We start from the raw sequence: 15983 nt of genomic DNA on the forward strand, positions 1-15983 counted from the left end.
AGGTACCACTGTTTACTGTTTACATTATTTGCCTACTAGACCTATCACTCCCAGTCACAGTGAACTGGGAGTGAAGGACAATAGATTTGGGTCTCTAGCAACCTCCGCCTTGCCCATTCCACCTCATATATGAATCTAGATAATGTTCAAAAGGGCTTACAAAAACGTTGCCTCATTGACAGTTGTAAGAATGCCCCATTCACCTGTTATTAGAGATGGAGAGAAATATTGAAGTATATTAATTACTCATGCTCCTTGATATGTATCGCTGGAAAACAGCCTGCTCTGTCTTAAAATTATATTTATCTTTACGAAACATATGTATGGCTTCAATGCATCTTATTAACAATCTGTATTTCAAGTTTCCCCACTGATGTCAACGGTTCTAGGCTGTGCCTTTAAGGTTGAAATCTTAACTCGCTGCTTCATATTTTCCCCTCTAAGATTATGGAATACAGCCATGTTTTAAGGCATTATGGATGAATATAACAAAATCAAGGATGCTGGATGGGTGAAGGTAAATCACAACAGATTTTTTAAAAAATAAATGTTATCGAGGCAAGTTGAGAAAGCAATACGCATTGCCTAGAACTATAGAATTTCCCCCATTTACTTAATTTTAAATTGGATTCTAGATTACCTACATATTTATAGACATATTCTGTGCATGTAAGCCTATTGATTTCATCCTTTGTTGATTGCCATCCTTTGAGAGAACATGCACATAATAAACATTAAAAAAAACAAAACCACTGAGGCCTAAATCCCCAAATGAACAAAGCAATTAAGCAAGACTTAACTTTAGTCATTTTCTGATTTGGAGCACAATTAAGAGTAACTGAAGCCTTCCTGAAGCTATAAAATAAACAGCTTCTGATGAAAACAATTTAATTGGTTTTTTTGCTTGCTCTTTGAAAACATACAATCATGGGCTTTTTATCACAAGCTCATAAAAACTGAATTACAATTATTGTTGTGAATTTGGCTGTGAGTTGGTCTTTCACTCTGAGTTTACCTTTTGTGGCATCTGATTGGAAACAAAGATTTGACAAGAGAAGTGGGCAAAAGGAGCTGAATTATATTTCTAGCTGAATTTTATTTCTATAATGGTTTGGAGTTAGACTAAATTATTTGGGGGGGGGGTCCCCTTGATTTTATAGTTGTACGACAATATTCTGCAGGAAAAGCGGGCAGCTAACATGGTCAAACCAGTTTGTTAGGTAAATAGACAGGCCTGAAACAATGACATCTAGCAGCTTGCTCCACTTTCAGTTTTGTTCCATGCAACATAAGTGGCTCGTTAAATTTTATAATTGTTTTAAAGTGTTTTAAATTTGTTGTTAGCCGCCCTGAGCCCGGTTTTTGAACCGAGAAGGGCGGGGTATAAATAAAAATGTATTATTATTATTATTTATTAAAGAGGAGCTCACTTTTAGCTGCAGGCACTTCCAGACTGCCGCAAGTTTGTGGGTGGGATTCAAGAGTGCACAATTAATGCAATTTCAGCACTGTTGTGCAACAAACCCATTTCCCTGCCCTCTAGCCCCAAATTAGAATTGTGTTAAGAAACAAATCTGAAATGATGCCAAGTAAAAAGTCAACATCTTATAATCTCCACACAAACTTTGTGCAAACAAATGAGGGTGAATAAACAGGTCCTTTCACGGATTATCAGTTCCCTTGGCTGGGATAAATCCTGCTTGTTTGCAACCGAACCCTCTTCCAAACTGGCGAATCTGCTGCATCCATATTTAGAAGAAGGGATCCATTCCAAGTAGCAGACTTTCGAAGACTGGGGGGAAAACATTTCTTGCTTAAGAAAGCAGTCCACAGAAACTAGATTCTGAGAGTCGATTTTCAAACTCTTGTGTAATTTGCACCATGTATATATGTTTGTTCTCTTAAATGGATTGGGAATATTTGCACATCCCATTAGAACAGTTTTATTACTTGGAAGAGTCATGAAATGGTTTGTTGGAAGCTTTTGTTTCAGGTCCTTGAGTTAATCACACTGGGCTCAATCCAGTCCGCCGTAGATTTGGTATTCTTACACAGAAGGTTCCCCACAGGGCATAAAGAGGCCTACGTTTCTCCCACTACAGTGCAGTTCAACCTGGCTGCCTGCCCCACACTCCTGCCAAGAGAATAAATCTGGGAAGTACACAGAAGGTTGGGCTCAGAGAGAGGCAGAGTTGGAATTCCTCATTCAAGGGGGCCAATCCCTCTCTTCTCATACTGGACCAGGAAAGCTGCCAGCAGATGCTAGGAGGAAGAGATGAACTGAGAGCTCAGGAATTTTAACTCTTGGTGGGAAGCCAAGGCAAAGGGGTGAAAGGAATTCTGATGTGACACATGTTGTAAACAAAAATCTGCCCTTTTTTCCCTTATGGGGTATCCAAGAGCCCATATAGTCCTTACATAGGTTCTCTATTGGTAGGAGAAAATAACAGAGGCCAAGCAGAGAATATTGAGAAGCAAAGCAGCTAGTAAGCCTGATCTTTATTGATCTGTTGCAACAGGGTCCTCACTCACCACATGCAGGAGGGAGGAGGAACCCAGGACCAAGGTGTGCCTGCCCTTATATAGACATTTTAAATTCCCTGCCCTGGAGCTCAAGACCACCCCTCCATACATCATACCTACATCACAGAAAAGGTGGTCTAAAACAGAAATTTGAATGTTGTTTATCTCCTCTGACAGGTTACCTGTTTAATGGTCACTTGATTGAATTGCCTGGGGAGCCTGGCCAGTCTTTTGTAATGATAAATACTTAGTTCCTGAGCCAGGTCACAGGCTCACACCCTATTCATATCTTAAATGTGCCCTTAAGACAGGATTTGTGAAGGAAAAGACAATGAGGAGGCTTTTCCATTTTCTTTTGACCTTGCAGAGAAAACATTTGGTCAGTTTGGGAATCAGAAATGGTTTCAGGTCGGTCTTCCTGTGCTGATCTATGTATGTGCTTGGTTGGTACACTTATGAACATTTAACATGTATCTAAGACCTCAAAATTTCTATCACACACAGCACCTCCCCAACCCTGAAACAAAAAACCCTGCCCAGAGAGGGCAATGGCAGAGTTCTGTTGAAGCAAGGAGGACCTCGCATTTTAGCACAAAACTTCATTTTGTTTCATCGAAACAGAACAAAACCAACTTCCTTTGATGCATTCATTTTGTCCATAGCTTATTAAAGACAACAACTCTATACTGTTGTTGAAGTTAAAAGGCCATTGTTCCTTGATTCCCAAAACCTAGGTACCTCCGCCCCGCCCTGTCGCTCCAACTGGTGCACAGTAACACAGTGGCTTGCTTGGAAACATCTTTGTGGAATGAGTCACACCTGTCCTGTAGCAGCAAGCTCTGGAATACAATGCCAATGTTTGCTGAGCAGTTCGTGCACATCCTAGGAAAAAGAGCACATAAAAGGGTACTGAACACTCCCATCTCCAGCGCCACTGCCTAGGGATGGTCAATATGGTGCTCTTCATTCGACATTAAGACTGCAACTCCCATCATCCCCAACCATAACCGATGGTAGAGCTTGATACGCTGGCAGGTCTCTGGGTGATACACAGTAAATCAGCAAAAGTTTCTAACTCTTCGTTGTTTAATCGTGACAGCTAAAATACTTTTTACATCCTACGTTACACTGCTGAAACAAAGGTAGTGTGATGGCCTGGAAATCAGATTCAGAGGCTGAACCTGAGGAATCCTAGCCTGCACAGGAGTCCCCACCTCCAGAATCAGCTGAGCCGGGGCTGGGGCTTGAGCCTGAAGGGTCCTCACCTGTGCTGGATCCTCGGGAGCAGACACCAGCTGAGTCTGCTCTGACTCCTGAGGTGATGGAGGACCCATTGCCTGCAGGTGCTCCACTCTTAGCCCCATCAGGGGAAGGTGAGGTTGCCTCTGGGTCTGGTAACCCTCCAGCCTCTCCTGAGCTGCAGAGGCTCAGGGCAGAGAGGTGGAGGGAACTAAGTTCTCGCAGGAGGAGTGCTCGGCTCCAGGCTAGGAGAGGCAAGTCACCTGTGGACCGGGACCACCCTATGCTTCGGGGCAGATAGAAGCCAGCCTGCCCAGTCCCAGGTTGCGAGAGCAACATTGTTGGTAACTGGTACCTGTCTGCACCCTGTCCTGCTCTTCTGCCAGAGTTCCTGACCTCGCCTGACTCCCTGTCTTGGACCCTGTGTGCTGGTCCCAGGGGGGATAAGGTACTATTACCGTAGGCCAAGGTCAGTCCAGAGTCTCTAGCAGGGTAGATGATCACTAGATGAGACGCGAGGTCCGAGACAGGGAGCCGGGCGGGGTAACAGGAACGATGGTAAGGCAGAAGCAGGAAGCCAGGCGAGGAACAGGAACACTGGTAGGGCAGAAGCAGGAATCCAGGCGAGGTACAGGAACACCGGAGAGTCAGAAACAGGAAGCCGGGCGAGGAACAGGCACACTGGGAGTGCCGAACAAGGACTGGGTAAAGCAGGTACTCCACAATGACGTTGCTCCCGCAACCTGGGACCGGGCTGCCTAACCTTTATCTTCTTCTAAGGCCGGGGGCGGTCCCGGCCCCCAGAAGCCCCGCCTCTCTTGGCCTTAAGGCGAGCACTCCTCCTGGGAGACACCAGTTCCCTTTGCCTCTCTGCCCTAAGCCTCTGCAGATCAGGAGAGGCCGAAGGGTTACTGGGCCCCGGGGGAGGCTCACCTGTAGCCACTGAGTCTTCCAGCACCTCTTGGGCCTGAATGATTTCACCTGGTGCCTGCTCTTGAGTTTCCTCAGCATCTAGGCCTTGCCCCAGTTCAGCCGGCCCTGGAGGTGGGGACTCCTGTGCCGGCTGGGATTCCTCCGGATCGCTCTCAGACTCGGAATCCCAGGCCATCACACCCTGCTTCAGCTTTGATGGACGGCCTCCATACCGCACCCTCAACCTCGGACTGGACTCGGACCTCGCCGCACTGTAACCCCCCAGGACCAGCACAGGTAGGTTTGAGGAAAACCTGGAGTAGATCTTCCTATGAAAGGGAATACGAGCACAGGTCCAGTACAGTACTGAAATCAAAATCGTGGGCTGCAAATGCCTCATAGATACCTGGTTCCTTAATCAGCTATATGTGTTATCTCCTAAAAAATAAAATAGAAAATAGCATGGACATTTTTGTGTTTTAAGACAAATACATATCATCTAGCTTCCTGATATTTTTTATTAAAAATGTCTGAAAATGTACAGTAAAAGCTTAAGATATCACATAGGGCTTAAGGGGTTCCTGCATGTAGTAGGCACTGTATAATTGTCTCTGGGAGCACACAGAGCTATTATCGCCAGCCTCACAACCTGGCCAGGACTTCATGGAAGCAGGCTGTATGAATTGGCACCTCTGCAGGGACAATCTTTATGCAGGACCTTTAAAAAAAGTCATGGCTAGAATGGGAACTGGGGCAGTTGCTGATAAAATGCTGTATGGAAGCGCCTGATCATACAAATGACTTCAGGTAATGTCAGTCTGTGATCTTTGTGAATAGGCATAAGCGCTTCTGAGACTTTAGAAACTCCCTCTCTTGCTATTATCAATGTTCCTACATCTCTAGATCCTATCGTTAACATGCCTCTAATTGTCCTTGCTTTCTAATCAGATCAAATTATTCAAATGAGCTATGTTTTCACAAGGTCAGCCCCAGGCCAGTTAAGGTTAAGATATACAGCCAGAGAATAAATTTTAAAAATGGTATTTATCCTTAGTGCAATCTGTACTGGAACTGAAAGTAGAAAAGAGTTAAGTGAAAGTCAATTCAAAAGGTCCATCCTTTTAAAAAAAATAAAAATCCATGGGGGAAGGCGGCCTCCTCTCAAGTTAAGTAAGGCACCGTCATCTCTTTGGGATCCTCACCTGACCCCAAAGAAACAGGCATTGCAAAGTTGCATTAGAAAAAAACTGACACAAGTGGGACCGGCAACAAAATGTTCCAGTAGAGTGTTCCAACCAGCCTTGCCCTTTTCCAGGAACTCCATTCCATTTTCCCCCCACCCACCCAGCAGTCAGAATTCCCTGGCCAGCTGATCATGCATAACCCTTACTAGGCTCTTTTGGGTCTGTCTCCACTCCCCACCCCCAGCACCCTTTAGTATTTATGTTCCTGAAGATTTTTATGTACTCCTGCAAACCTTGGGGTTTTCCCAAACCTGCTTACGCCTTCCTCTTGGGCATGGATGGTGCCATTTTGGCTACACAAGGATCCTCATTCAAGGAATGAGTTCCTTATTAGCATAGGATACCACAAAGAGGAGGCACTCTGTTGTAGTTAAGAGCTTTTCAAAAGTGAGCCATCTGTTGGTTTGTTACACTCATTGCAATTAGAAGTACAGAAGGAGCCAGTGTGAAATGCTGTAACTTCATGTAAAATTAAGATTTAGCTAGGATCTTGCAAAACAAACACTGAGAAATTGTCTCTATTAATCCAGACAGGCTTGATTCTTTCAAAACAAACAGCAAAGTTCATTGGTTATTTAGGAAAGCCTTTTTGTAGGTTCTAGTTTGAACATTTTGCATTTTCTTCTTATGTAGCATTGATACATACCACTTAAACCTTCAATTTTAAATATATGTAGATAATCATAGATTCCAATTCTGATTCAATTATTTGCGGGCTGTCGCATATTTACTTACAGCATTTTATACCCGGCCCTTTAGCCAAAAAGACTCTCAGAACAGCTTGTTGTTTGACCTACAATGTTTTGTCCCCTATGGGGATTGTTCTGAACTGGACCCTTCTCAGCTGCTAAGACACCTTTCTTCTTCTAAATTTAAGCACCAACTGTCTGGTTTCATCCCAGTTTAAGTGGAGCTTAACTAATCCAAAGCCATCCTCACATCGGCTCATTGAGACTACAGAGCTGTGCCTGTCTAGCTGGCCCTTTCCATGAAACCGGTAGCATTTCGGGGAACGCTACCTTGGAGGTCCTGGCTTTCAGTATTCTACCTGGCAACCTAAATTTTGCTCCGATTACCTCACATCTGCCATTGGTGCCAGCATGCACCATGACAACTGACTCCTCTCCAGCACTATCTACCAAGCTATTTAGGTGACACCTGCAACCTTCATGCCACACAGACAATTCACCATGTGGTCCGCAGAGTGAATTTGGAGTGATCCATGTGTTGTTGTTTAGTCGTGTCCGACACTTCGTGACTCCATGGACCAGAGCGCGCCAGGCACTCCTGTCTTCCACTGCCTCTCGCAGTTTTTTCAAACTCATGTTAGTAGCTTCAACAACACTGTCCAACCATCTTGCCCTCTGTTGTCCCCTTCTCCTTGTGCCCTCCATCTTTCCCAACATCAGGGTCTTTTCCAGGGAGTCTTCTCTTCTCATGAGGTGGCCAAAGTATTGGAGCCTCAGCTTCAGGATCTGTCCTTCCAGTGAGCACTCAGGGCTGATTTCCTTAAGAATGGATAGGTTTGATCTTCTTGCAGTCCATGGGACTCTCAAGAGTCTCCTCCAGCAAGTAGTCCCAATTGTTATAAACACAACCGCTAAAGGAAGGCTGTTTTTAGTGGCATCTCAGACACTGGCTAAGTCTACCATGTGTGTAGGCCCTCAATCCCAGATATGTGAAGTGTGCAGCCAGGCAACTAATTATCTGCCAACCATGGGTGTATTTCAAATCAATATAGAGAGCTGAGGTTTTGTCGTCCCCCCCAAAAAAGGCCTGCCCCCCCCCCCCAAGTCCTGGCTATACCCAGGCTGCCAACTTTTCTCTTTCTGCCTTTGGACAGTGAAAAGACCTGCAGTTCCATGGGGAAGAAAGGAGCATGTAGCCTGGCAGCAGACCACACAGCTCCCAACAACTGAAATGCCTCCTTTTACAGGAAGGTGAAATGCAATGTTCTCCCAGGCTGTTGATCAAGCTCCTGCAATTTGTTAATGGGCATTTGCACGGCTGGATTTTCTTTCATGCTGTTTTATATTGTATATGCATATTATATTTATGGAGATTTTACACTGTTTTTATTGAGATAGATTTTTACGGCAACCGTGAGCTGCTCCAGCGGCTCCATCCCTGAGATAGCAGTCATTATTATTTTTCTACATAAGTAAGTAAACCTTACATAAATAAGGAAACTGCTTAGAGGTTTCTTACGATCAAGCAGTATATAGTTTTTGTTAAATAAATAAAGCAAGCTCACTTGGGAATCTTTATGGCTTGAAAGATAGGGTGGCGGCAATAAAAAAAAGCAAATTGAATCAATTTGTGGCTCCTCGGTGGTGTAGAAGAGGCTCTCTTCCTGCAGAGCTGTTGTGAAAATACACTCCCCCCCCCCCCAAGAAAAATACGCCTACACAATCTGTTGTAGGATGGAACAAGAAATGGACAGGAGAGTATAAAGGAAAGAAGGAGGAGGAGTAGATAGAGCCCAGCTTAGAAGCAGTGCCCCATGAAACTCCCCCAAGCAGGGCTGCGGTTTGTGCCCCACAGAGCTTGCAGTGTGAGAATGAAAGGAGGCAGCAGGGGATGTAGGAAGCAATAAGGAGGCACAGTGTACCAGCAAATCATTCTTAAGTTCGGGGGGGGGGGGGGACACATTAATCACTGAGCTGAACATTGCTGTAACATTGGGGGAGTTCCAGAAAAAATTGCGAGATAAAAGAACTCCCATAAATTCTCAGCAATTGTTCCTAACTTTGAAAGAGACTTCCTTAACTAGGGCAAACTTGAAAAGAACAGTATTTACACAAGCCATTAGTTTTGGCCTACTCTGGTTACTATTGCTGAAATTACATGTGCACAGCAAACAGGCTGTCTCCTTATCAATTCTTCTCTGTCTCAGCTTGCATTGGCAGCAAAATTCTAATCTCATCTGTGCCATGGCAGCCTGTGGCCCAAGAAATGACTTCTTGTTGCATATCAAGTTCCAAACAAGCTGCACAATATAGAAAAGTGGAAATGTTTATTGGACAGATCATTGCAGTTTCTATTATTATATTCTGTCAATCGGGTATTGCCTAGTTGTGCAACTTGGGGACTGCACTGAGTAACAAGCCTTTAAGAGTCAATTAAAATAACAAACAAATGCAACCAAGCATAAGAAGATATTTGAATAAAAATCCCAAGGACAGGTCCATTACTGAGCTTGGCTGTCAGGATTTAAGCCTGCTTCTCAACTCTGAACTGGGTGTGCATGTTAATCTGAGAGATGCCTGGCAGTGATTAAGACTGGGTGTCACCAGCCAGCTCTGGGGACAAAGGAAAAGTCAACAGAGAGGCGTCTTTTCACTTTTTACCAGAGCAGGTCTCCGTCTCCCATGAAAGTTTCTGGAGCTAGCTATTCACTGGTCTAAGCAATTAGAAAAACTTCTGCTGAGCCAGATTCACAGGCAAGCAACTGACTGGAAAACTTCCTGGGATGATGTGTCTGGGGGGCACATACTAAATTATGAATATTGTAAATTTTCCTCCTTTAATGTTAAATGACAAGAATATGTGCAAACTAATTGGCTTCATTTCCCATTTTCCCATGTGAATATTCTAAGCTTGTCTTCAAACTACAGGGACTCTATATATGCATGTTTACAGAAGTGAGTGTGGGTGTGGGTGTGTTTTGAATTAAGCTTATTCCAAAGCAGGTATGCACAGAATTATAACCTAAATTATTTTTTAATTTAGCAATGGCTTCAACAATCATTTCTATGGAACATAGGTAGGTGATATAAGCTTCTGATCATTACAGAACTGGGAAATATGAGATCTTGGATCCAGCACAAAGTCCTTAGCAATATTCCCATTATGGTCTGCACTGATATTCCCAGGTAACAGGGAAGCAACAGGAACATATTTTAACAAACTTTACCGAACGTTGTAAGATAGTGACTATACATAATATATTATCTGTAAATAACAATACAAATATATAATAATATGGGGACATAGGGTGGTATTCAACTAAGTTTTACTCAGTGTTTTACTCAGAGTAAACTACCAAGATTGTTTCGGGGTATTTAGCAGAGATCTTTAAAACTAAATTGAAAGTTGCCTGATTTATTCAACGGTGGCTATCTAGTCTTTTATATAGTGTATGTGTTTGGATTATCAATGTATTTGGATGACTTTGTAGGATTTTATTGTTTAAACCTATGCAAATAAAGGCCAATAATAATAATAATACTCAGAGAAGTTGCATTGAAATGAATGGACTTAGTCATGTTCATTAATTTTTGTGGGTCTACTCTAAGTAAAAAACATCTTTGAATTCCTCGCATAAAGATCAGCTTTTATCAGTTAAAATGAAAATGTTTTAACTTACTCTTAAGAAAAAGATGTGAAGGTCCAGAAGAAAATGCAGGAAAAAGTTATCCTTGTTTTTTCAAAGGAACAACCCCCACCCCAAATTAATGCAATAGAAAACTTTAAAATTTGGTGAAACATTGAAAAGATGCCTGTTCAAACTGTGTAGCATGTGGAATTTTATATAAGAGAAGCTAAAACATATGGGGATGATAATTCCTGCATATGATGTATGTAAACAATATAGAACACTCAGATCCAAGAAGCATTTTTCGACCATGCTGAAATGTGCTGAGGTCTTCATTAAAGTAGTGCAGAAGCTTCACTGGTTGCAAAATATTGTTTTTCTTCTTCTAGCGATTTTTTCTGTGATGTTTCGTCTTGCTGTCATACAGGATGCGCCCCTGGCTCTTTGAGTTTTCTGCTACAAGGACAGTGCAATCAAGGCATGGTGTTTTCTTTGCAATAATGATAGAGGAAGTATACAGTGGTATATACTAGTTACCTTCCCTAACAAGAGGAAAATTTGTTCTCTCTTCCATGAGGACCAAAAGCTCTGGTTGGATACAAATCAATCTTATTTAGCAGCAGATGCCTTTTGTACATGACCAACACAGACACACACTTCTGGCTGTTCATTAGCTGACAAGAACTAAAGCACCTTTCTTTTCAACTAACATTATCTCTACCAGTAAAGTGATGAGTCGCTTGCATTTTTTAAGGTTAGGATATTTTATCCAAGGCTACATACAGAATCTTTTTTGCATTCAGTACTTTTACACTGATGCTTATGGTAAATATCAATCTGACTTAGAATCAGTATTCAATTTTGGACATAAAATTCAACTTTGTCCTGTAAGTCAGACCCTAAATGCCCCACAGCTCGAAACTTCCACTCTAGTATACAAACCCCTCATCTAGCCAGGTTCACAATTTCATTCCCTTGTTTTATGTAACCCTTCCCCTCAGAAAACAAAACCTTTTAAGTCTGTTTGGTCACTGTGGGATTCTCCAGCCCATGCCTTCTCCACAGGTTTATTATTCCATTGGAACTACTCAGGACCCAAAAAAGAACATTAACGCCTTGTGTTCTCTCTTTCAGGTACAGGCAATGACCAATTTACATGTGTTTGATATGCGTGTGATGGTGACTGCTCATGTACACATCAGAGGGACACAAAAGTGGCCAGAAAGGGGGCAGAACAGGCTTATGCGTGTTCCACCATCATGCACAATAACCTGGAAAACAACCAGAATCAGAGGATGCCTGTATTTATTCTGCTTTCACCATTCATGCAGGGATCAGAGTGACCTACTAACCCTTGCTTCCCTTCACTCTCCCATCATAAGCTTTTTCCCGTCTTAAGCCAATGGGAACTGGAGTCCAGACTTTCTACTTCAGGAACTGTTGGTTTTGGTCGTTGTTTTTTTAATCAACAAGCACAGCTACCTGCTATTTTTGTTGAAAAAATAATCTAGTTTTGTAAGTTAGCAACAGAAGCTAATTCTGACTGGCACCAACTGGCTAGCACCCATTCCACCACCAAGATGTATTTTCTCTTCCCAATGCTCATTTCCCGATTCGTTCCAAAAGCAGAGCATTGAATGGAACGGAACACATACAGTGGTGCCTCGCAAGACGAAATTAATTCGTTCCGCAAGTCTCTTCATCTTGCGATGCACGGTTTCCCATAGGAATGCATTGAAAATCAATTAATGCGTTCCTAGGGAAACCGACTTCAGACCAGGTCCGGGGACAGTCTGTCCCCCGACCTCTTCTGAAGGCTGGGGGGGGGGGGACAAGGGCTTTTCTTCCCACCCCCAGCATTTTAAAAAACCCCGGGACAGCGGAGGACGTCTCCGCTGTCCGGGGCGATCTTAAAATGCTGACGGGCGGCATTTTAAAATCACCCGGGACAGCGGAGAACTTCTCTTTTTTTAAAAAAAATATATTTTTATTAAGGTTTTTCAATACAAAGGCATATTTAATAAAACAACGTTGGTTATTTAGCATCTTTTCATCATTACTTTGGACTCCCTCACACCTCCCCCACACACTTGCATCGTTATGAAATTATTTCCAGGCAAATTATCATTTTGTTCATAGTCTTTAGATTCAGTCATTAAAATATAGTTGAACTTAAATCTAGTTTAGTGATAGACAATTATTTCTGCTCTGGCATCCCTGTCAACATTCAGCCAAATTACAGTATTTTTGTAAATAAGTCTTAAATTTCTTCCAGTCTTCTTCAACTCTCTCTTCTCCCAGGTCTCGAATTCTGCCGGTCATCTCAGCTAGTTGCATATAGTCCAGCGGAGAACTTCTCCGCTGTCCGGGGCGATTTAAAAGCCCCTGAGAAGGCAGGCAGGGGGGACAAAGACTTTCGCCCCCGCCAGCCTTCAGAAGAGGAAGCGCGTTTCTCCGCTGTCCCGGAGGGCTTTTGAAGGCAGGCGGGGGGGAGCAAAGACTTTCGCCCCCCCGCCAGCCTTCAGAAGAGGTCCTGGACCTCTTCTGAAGGCTGGCGGGGGGCGAAAGACTTTGCTCCCCCCGCCTGCCTTCAAAAGCTGTCCGGCCCAGGCTTCGCGGACCTCTCCGCAAGCAGCGGCAGCGCTGCCACTGCTTGCGGACAGGTGCCAGCATGCCGAAGCCTGCGCGCGCTGAGATCAGCGCGCCCAGGCTTCCCGCCCCGCCTCCTGGCATCGGGGCATCGTCCCGAAGCCGGGCGGCGGGGGGAGGCGTTCCCGCCCCGCCGTCCGGGATCGGGGCATCGTCCCGATGGCGGGCAGCGGCGGAGTCGTTCCCCCCCCCCGCCGCCCGGGATCGGGGCATCGTCCCGATGGCGGGCGGCGGCGGAGGCGTTTCCCCCCCCCCCCCGCCGCCCGGGATCGGGGCATCGTCCCGATGGCGGGCGGCGGAGGAGGCGTTCCGCCCGGGATCGGGGCATCGTCCCGATGGCGGGTGGCGGAGGCGTTCCCCCCCCCCCGCCACCCGGGATCGGGGCATCGTCCCGATGGCGGGCGGCGGGGGGAGGCGTTCCCGCCCCGCCGCCCGGGATCGGGGCATCGTCCCGATGGCGGGCGGCGGCGGAGGCGTTCCCCCCCTGCCACCCGGGATCGGGGCATCGTCCCGATGGCGGGTGGCAGAGGAGGCGTTCCCCCCCGCCACCCGGGATCGGGGCATCGTCCCGATGGCGGGCGGCGGGGGGAGGCATTCCCGCCCCGCCGCCCGGGATCGGGGCATCGTCCCGATGGCGGGCGGGCGGCGGCGGGAGGCGTTCCCGCCCCGCCGCCTGGGATCGGGGCATCGTCCCGATGGCGGGCGGAGGCGTTCCCCCCCCCCCGCCCGGCATCGGGGCATCGTTCCGAAGCCCGGCGGCGGCGGGAGGTGTCCCCGCCCCGCCACCAGGCTTCGGAGGAGGTCCAAGGACAGCGGGGAAGACGCGCTGCGCTTCCCCGCTGTCCCGGAGATTTCCCTATGGGCTGTCGTCTTGCGAAGCAAGCCCATAGGGAAATTCGTTTTGCGAAGCGCCTCCAAAATGGAAAACCCTTTCGTCTAGCGGGTTTTCCGTCTTGCGAGGCGTTCGTCTTGTGAGGTACCACTGTACTATGGTTTTACATGCAGTTAACAATTATGCAAGAGCAGCAGGCGGGGAGACAGTATGAATGTCACACTAGATACTTAAGAATTTTCAGCAGGAGAGAGTTCCCACCAATATTCAAAAAACCAAAGTAGAAAAGATTGCATCTCCTGTTTTGCTTTTTTTTATGTGTGCAAAATTATTAAAGTTCTTGCCCTAGATCAGTGGTTCCCAATTAGCTAATTATGGAGGACCCCCTATTTTTTAAAAGCCAAGCCAGTCCCCTCTACTTTTGAAAGTTTTGATAACTCAATGGTAGTTACCTCTGCAAAGCAATTTTTTGAACAAAATATGGGGTAGCCCCTAATCAGCAAAGGATTTTAGGTGTATTAAAAAACCAGGCTAGGGCTGAGCGATATAGGTTTTCAACATCATGATATATCAGCAGCTAAACATCACAATATATCATGATGTAGGCATGAGGAAAGAAGCAGTCACGGAGATCAGATGAGTGGGGGGAGGAGAGGAAGTGGAGTCACCTTGCATACATGGTTTGAGTGGGAGGGGATGGGGGGTACAGCTAGCGACGATGCACTCCCACTGTGGCTGCTGCTGCTTTCCTGTTGACTGTGAGAAGCTGCTCAGCCTTGGTGCCAAGGTGAAGGTTGTGCCACGGTACCTTGAAGTGAATTCGGTGCCTTGAAGTGAGGTCGGCTGCCCTGGTTGCCCTCAGCTCAGAAACGTTGTGCGATATCCATGGAACCTTGAAATCAGCTGCCCTGCTCTTCCTCATGCGAGGAGCGATATATATTGCTGCGTATTGCTGGTCAGAATCGTTATTGCGGTATGACTTCAAAACCGATTTTGGCCAACATGTGGAAAAAGTACACAGCACTAAAACAGACCATAACACCTGTGATATTACCATGCAAAATGACAAAAAAATTAAGGGTTTTTTTGGGGGGGGAGGAAAGGGATGGAGCCGCAGACCCCCAGTAACTGGGAACCATAGTCTTAAGATAATTTTATCACGTGCACAATTTCTGCATACGAAGGCCCCGTGCCCTCAGAAAAAACCCAAGTCGAGAATAATACAATTATCACAACTGTAACAAGAGTTCAGAAATTTATTACAACCCTGGCAACTGCCAATGGAACCGCACAGAGGACAGCAAAACGGGGACGGCGCCCGTGTCGCTTCTGCATTCGGTTCTCCCAGCAGCGCAATAAAACCGCGCCGTTTCGTCTTTTCAAACGTTCAGATTAGGACGCGCCCGATTTCACGTCCTCGATCAGCGCTCTTCTTTCTTGGCAGTGTGCGAGGCTGAGTCCGCCTCTGCTCCGCAAGGGACTTTTCTGGTAGCAGCCGCCGGAGATGGGAAGGAGCGCTACCGTGCCTCCCCCCGGGACATGCCTGACCCCCGCGGCTTACCTGCTGACTCTGGCGACTCAGTTTCCAAAAAAAGATATACACAGGCTGCGACCCTACGCCCCGTTTTCCTGAGGGTTAACCTCGCACCACTGAACGCGACTTAAGTGCGCAACTACTGAACCAGGGCTTTCCGCGAGCTTCTCCGGCTCTTCTTCGGTACGATGGTGGGCGGGGGAGGAAATAAATGAAGGAAGGAAAGGATAAATCTGCCGAAAACAACCCGGGCGTGCCTTTTATTCCCCTGCCAAAAGCGGCCAGCCTAAGAGCTCCTCCTGCCCTACTCCGGGGACGGCGCTCCCGAAGCCGCCTCACGGCCCCCAAAATGGCTGCCAGGGCCTCGCGCCTGGGCGTGTGCGCGCGTGAGGGGGCGGGGAAAGAGCCGCTTCCCCCCTGGCGGTTGGGGAAGGAAATGCTCTGCGAAACACGAGCTCGCGCCGTTCGCTCCCCTCACGGCCCCGCCTTCTTCTCCTCTCCTCCTCCCCCCTCCCCCTCGAATGCGTATTTTCCTCCCACCCACCTCCACTCTTTCCAGTGTGCCGGCGAGCCTCCCCTTTGCCCATCAAGGAGAGCCAGCCAATCAGGCCAGCGCTTGTCGGAGGGGGATGGTGCCGGGAGGAGGGGTGGAGAGCGAGCGCGCGCGAGGGAGGGAGGGAGAGGTGGGCGTGGCCGTTGCCGTCAGTCTGAGAGCGAGGCTGTTGCCGCCTC

The sequence above is a fragment of the Podarcis muralis genome, chromosome 6 (genome assembly GCF_964188315.1).
Source record: "Podarcis muralis chromosome 6, rPodMur119.hap1.1, whole genome shotgun sequence".
Classification (NCBI taxonomy): domain Eukaryota; kingdom Metazoa; phylum Chordata; class Lepidosauria; order Squamata; family Lacertidae; genus Podarcis; species Podarcis muralis.